This window comes from Nicotiana attenuata, unplaced genomic scaffold (assembly GCF_001879085.1).
Source record: "Nicotiana attenuata strain UT unplaced genomic scaffold, NIATTr2, whole genome shotgun sequence".
NCBI lineage: Eukaryota > Viridiplantae > Streptophyta > Magnoliopsida > Solanales > Solanaceae > Nicotiana > Nicotiana attenuata.
The window spans coordinates 1-6,548 of record NW_017671006.1 but is presented as its reverse complement, the minus strand read 5'-3'; positions in this window follow the sequence as shown (position 1 = coordinate 6,548).

Below are 6,548 nucleotides of genomic sequence, written 5' to 3'. Positions count from 1 at the left end.
TTATGAAACTGGGGAATTAAAAATGAGATTGAACGATGAAGGAGTCATATTCAACGTTCAGCAATCCATGAGGAGACCCAGTGAATATGCTAATTGCTCCCTAGTGGAGGCAGTGGATGTGATCCTGCACGAGGATGATGTGACCCTGACTGCTAAAGATCCATTGGAGGCTTGCCTAACAAATTTAGAGGAGATGGATGGTGAACGGTTGGCTGAGTAGGTCATGGCACTCGAAGGCCAAGGATTCTGGAAAAGGGAACCTCAGTTCGAGTCCCTTGAGTTAGAAAAGAGGACTACACCACCAGCAAAACCATCAGAAGAGGAACCACCCAAACTCACCCGAGGTACGTTTTCTTAGGGCATGATTCTACTTTGGCTGTTATTATATCATCCGGTTTGCAAGATGTGCAAGTAGAGCAACTCTTACAGGTGCTACAGGAATGTAAGATTGCCATTGGTTGGACCAAATGTTGGACAGGCTGAACCCAAATATTAAAGAGGTGGTGAAGAAGGAAGTGATCAAATGGTTCGATGCGGGTATCATCTTCCCTATCTCTAACAGCAATTGGGTCAGCCCTGTTCAATGTGTGCCGAAAAAGGGAGGAATGACGGTCGTCCAAAATGAGAATAACGAGTTGATCTCGACGCGTACAGTCATGGGATGGCGGATTTGCATGGATTACGAGAAATTGAACACAGCCACTCGGAAGGACCACTTCCCCCTGCCATTCATTGACCAAATGTTGGACAGGCTGGCCGGGTGATCTCACTTTTGTTTCTTGGATGGATATTCGGGGTACAATCAGATTTCCATAGCACCCAAAGACAGAGAGAAAACATCATTCACCTATCAGTATGGCATCTTTGCCTTTCGGAGAATGCCTTTTGGGCTTTGCAACGCACCGGCGACATTTCAACGGTGCATGTTAACCATTTTCACTGACATTTTGGAGGACATTATGGAGGTTTTTATGGATGATTTCTCCGTGGTGGGGGATTCATTCGAGGACTGTCTTCACAACTTAAGAAGAGTGCTCAGAAGATGTGTGGAGACAAATTTAGTGCTGAACTGGGAAAAGTGCCATTTTATGGTACAAGAACGGATAGTCTTGGGGCATCGAGTGTCCAGTAAGGGAATTGAGGTTGAACATGCTAAGGTTGATGTGATTGAGAAGTTGCCACCGCCTACTTCAGTCAAGGTGGTGAGAAGTTTCCTTGGGCACGACGTGTTCTACAGGCGATTCATAAAAGATTTCTCTAAGATTGTTAACCCTTTATGCAAACTCCTTGAAAAGGATCACCCCTTTGCGTTTTCTAATGATTGCAGGTTGGCATTTGAGGAGTTGAAGAAGAGATTGGTGACTGCACCCATCATTGTTGCACCCAACTGGGAGCAACCATTCGAGCTCATGTGCGACGCAAGTGACTATGCTATAGGAGCAGTCTTGGGGCAGCGAAAGGATAAACTGATGCACCCGATTTACTATGCAAGCAGAACGCTAAGCAGTGCACAACTCAATTACACCGTGACGGAAAAGGAGATATTGGCTGTCGTTTTTATTTTCGACCAATTTATGTCATACTTGATTGGCTCGAAAGTTATTGTTTGCACTGACCATGCAGCAATTAGGTACCTGATAGAAAAAAAGGAGTCAAAGCCACGCTTGATTCGCTGGGTTCTTCTGTTACAAGAATTCGATCTGGATACGTGACAGAAAAGGGACAGAGAACCAAGTAGCTGACCACCTCTCAAGGTTGGAAGGAGCTGAAAAGAAGGTAGAGGTTGAGGATATAACAGAGACATTCCCGGATGAACAATTACTAGCAATGACAATGGAGGAGGCACCGTGGTATGCTGATATTGCTAATTATTTAGCAAGTGGTATTGTACCTTATGAACTCTCCTCAATTCAAAAGAAAAAGTTCTTTTATGATTGTCGGTCTTATTATTGGGATGAACCTCTACTATTTAAAATATATGTAGATAACATGATCCGGCGGTGTATCCCCGAGAAAGATCAAAATTCTATTTTGCAGGCTTACCATCACCATATGGTGGACACTTTGGAGGAATTCAGACAGCAGCTAAAGTATTGGAGTCAGGCTCGTATTGGCCAACTCTGTTCAAGGATACCCATGCTTGGGTAAAAAGTTACGATGAATGCCAAAGGAAAGGCAACATATCTTGCCGATACGAGATGCCAATGACCACAATTCAAGAGGTGGAGGTTTTTAACATGTGGGGGATCGACTTCATGGGGCCATTTGTCAGCTCGTATGGTAACAAGTACATATTGGTAGTAGTTGACTACGTCTCCAAGTGGGTCGAAGCAGTGGCTCTCCCGACCAATGATGCTAAAAGGTAACAGGCTTTCTAAAGAAGAACATTTTCACACGCTTTGGCACCCCAAGAGCTATACTCAGTGATGGCGGAACACATTTCTGCAATAGAGCATTCGCAAGGATGCTAGAAAAGTATGGAGTTCGTCATAAAGTGACCACCCTGTACTACCCACAGTCAAGCGGGCAAGTTGAAGTGTCCAACAGGGAGATTAAAAGTGTCCTTACAAAAACAGTGAATGCAACAAGGACTGATTGGGCAAAGAAGCTGGATGATGCATTGTGGGCGTACCGTACAGCCTTCAAAACTCCAATTGGTATGTCACCATACAAGTTGGTGTTTGGAAAGGCATTCCACCGCCCGGTTGAGCTCGAGCATAAAGCACTTTGGGCATTGCGACAGTTAAACTTGGATATGGAGACATCGGGCACTAACAGAGTCACTGGGTTACATGAGCTAGAGGAATTCAGGTTCCAGGCATTCGAGAGTGCTAGATTATACAAAGAATGGATGAAACTAATGCATGACAAGCACATAGTGGACCGAAACTTCAAATCCGGAGAGCTAGTGTTGTTATACAACTCAAGATTGAGATTGTTTTCGGGTAAGTTGAAGTCCCGATGTTCAGGACCCTTCAGAGTAGTGCAAATGTTCTCAAGTGGAGTTGTGGAGATTGAATCAGAAGATGGGACGAATAAGTTCACAGTGAATGGGCAAAGGTTGAAACATTACCTTGGAATGGTAGATGAGAAAGGGGATAGAGAGATAATAACTTTGGAAGAGCCCCAGTACGCGAATGAGGAGTGATGATCCTAGCCTACGTCGTGCCGCGACGTTAAATCAGGCGCTACGTGGGAGGCAACCCACGAATGTTGTTATTTTCGTTTTCTTATGTAAAAAAAAAAAAACTTTCCTCGCACCGAGACCGCGGTGAGAGGCGAGCATTCTGCCTCATGTATGCTAAACCCACCGCGGTAGGACCGCGGTGATGCGATTGCATTCTGCCTCGCGATTAATAACCCACCGCGACCGCGGTGGGACCGCGACTGGTCGTCTTCAGGTAAGTATTTTTCTTTTCTTATTTTTTTCCTATTCTTTTATTTTCTAATTTTTTAACCCCCCCCCCCCTCTAATATTATCAACCCACCCCCAACCACCTCACTCTCCCAAATTCTTTCTCTCTCTAACCCTAACCCAACAATCCCCTCCTCTCTTCTTCTTCTTCTTCTTCTTCTTCTTCTTCTTCTTCTTCTTCACTTTTCTCCCATTCACTCCCATCTCCCACTCACACTCCACATCCATTCCTCTCCCTCTCCACTCATCCCAGCTATGGCATGCTTCTCCCTCTCTTTTCTTGTATTTTGTTTTAGTTTTTTGTTTTATGTATTTTAATGTTTAATTGTGTAGTAATTTTTGTAGAGTTTTTCTTTTTATTTTCCTTTTGCTTTGTAATGGGTTTTGTGCCTAATGTGTAGTGAAGGGTGTGCACTATGTTGTAGAGATGTGTGTGCTTGTGTGTGTAAGACTAGTGTTGTTGGTGGAATGGTGGAGTGTAAATTGTGATTTGGGGGAAGCATTGATATATTTATATGGGCTATATGTGTTAGGAAAGTGTCCTGCCCACAAGGTGTTTGTGGAATTGCCTCAATGGAGTTATAAGGGCTAATGTGACCATGGTTGTGGTGAAGACTGAGTAACCACCCATAGTTCACACAACTCACACCCTCACTGATAGGCGATTCTCTATTTTGCAGGTAAAATGCATTCATCTAGGAAGAGATGCAACACAGGGTCCTCCGCTAGTAGACCGGGCAGCTCCTCAAGAGCTAGGGGTCAAGCTAGTGCGGCACAATTGGACTGCACTAGGTTTGTCTCCAAACCGGCGGAGGACAGGTACAATGCAAAGGCGTCAAAGAAATTTTTACATGAGGTGAATATTGACCGGGAAGCCTTAGAAGTGGAGTGCCCGAATATCTTTGATGAGTTGAGGAGGTGTCAGGTGGACATCTTCTTTGAGGAACCGGAGGAGGCGAACGTACAAGCAGTGAGGGAATTTTATGCTAACTGGCCGGAACACAAGAATGGGGTCGTCACAGTACGCAATACCCGGGTAAATGCGTCCCTCGAGGCCATACGCAGGGTGTATCGGCTGCCAGTGTTCATGGGGGAATCCGATAAATATCGTACTTATCGTCGATCAAGTGCCTTGTGGGCAACTCTTCTTGAGACAATATGTGTGCCAGATAGAGAATACATATGGATAAAGCACCGGATCACACTTAACTCCCAGTCTCTCAATTGGGAGGCTAAGTGTTGGCTCACAATCATCAACAGTCGGTTGTTTCCCTCCAGCAATACTACCGATGTCAATCAACCACGAGCAGCAGCTATCTACTGTTTCATGACCCACCAGGATTTTGATGTTGCCCAACTCATTCATGATGAGATGTTTATCCGCTCACCTGAGTTACTCAAAGGTTTTTACTTCCCTTCTCTTGTCACCAAGTTGTGCCGTGCTGCTAGAATCCCTTAAAATCTCAGAGTTGATGGGAAATTACCATTGAAAGCCCCGTTGGCGGAGTAAAATCACAATTGGGAGACAGCCGGTGGTAATGGTTGAGGATGATGATGAAGCTGACGAGGTGGCTGAGATTGCTGCTGTTCTACCACCTCCAAGAACTAATGAGGCGGGCCCATCATAGTCCTGCCAAAGTACCCGCCTGACAGCCCTGGAGCAGGAAATGGCTGGCCTCCGCACTTCTGTCACTGACCTGGGCACCAGAGTTGACACTCTGGCCACTCAACAGGCCAAGTCGGAGAAAAAGATTATGAGATGGCTTCGAGCGCTAGGACAAGCATGTCACCTCGATCCTAGAACCGTCTCTGATCAGGATTGAGCTTTAGGGAAGTCCCCTTACCCTACTCTGCTGTCTATTTGTTGACATGGGGACATGCCAAATTTTTAAGTGTGGGGTGGGGGATGGCTGTATTTGTAAAAAGATTGTACAACTTTGTATGATGTTGTTTTCTTTTTGATTGTTTTTGATATTTTAGGATCATGTTAGTTAACTTCGACTTGGCCCGAAGATGGACACCTTTCGACAGGTCTCTTGAGGGACATTAGTCGAACAAAAAAAAATACATAAGGACTCTTCCTGATGACGGATATTTGAGATAGTTTCTTGAGGGAAGTTAGTCTAGAGAAAATACCAAAAAGTTTTTTATTTTTTTATTTTTTTATTTTTTTATTTTTTTATTTTTATTTTTAGGTAGTGTAGTAACTCCCCCTTGGTTTTTCTTTGGGTCACGGTTCTTTTCCAAGGGTTTAGCTTGAACCGGGTGTAGGTAGTTTTTGTTTTTGTTTACTTTTATTTTTTAGTTAGTATTGATGGGCTACGAGCTGAAATAGAAAGAGAAACCCTTGGCGTTAATACACCTGAACACAGTCGACACTAGAGTGTAGCGCCTAGTCTCAGTGGTTGACTCTTGCTAAAATGCCTTAAATTTGTATGTTTGTAACTGACTTGAACACTCAAAAGAGAGTGTCTTGATTAACTAATCTAGAGTGAGTCATGTGCCATGTGTGTGTGAGCTGTATTGTATTCTATGCTTTACATTTGATGCCTAGAACTTGCCCTGTGTGTTTGCAAAGAGAAATAGTAGCTTCATTCTATCTTAGAAGTGATATAGGCATTTCTTTGTTAAACAGATATATAAGTAAACCCACCTAATTGTAATACATCGTAGTTAACCCCGTTGAGTTTATAAGCATGTTTCTTTGGCAACCACATTGCGAACCTTACCCAATTGTTTGAATAGCCATCTGTTTGAACCCCTTTTACCTCCCATGAGCACTTGAATGTCTTTGACATATGCAAAAGTTAATGTGTGGGGTGGTGGTTTGGTTTTTGAGTGGAGCCAATGAAATAGAAGAAAGGTGCACTTTGGAAGAGTAAAAGAAGAAGCGCCACGTAAAAAAAATGAATAAATGTATTAGTTGATAAGTGGTAGCTTGATACAAATGCACCTAAAGGAATGGGATGTCATAAATACAATGTGGTGGAACTTCTGGTTGACGTAAGAATGGATTGGAAGGTTAATGTGATTGTATTAAAAGTGCTTAAGGAGGTTAGTCACTATATCCAGATATATCCTACCCATCCCTTAGCCTACATTACAACCAAGTGAAGTCCTAATTGATCTTAGA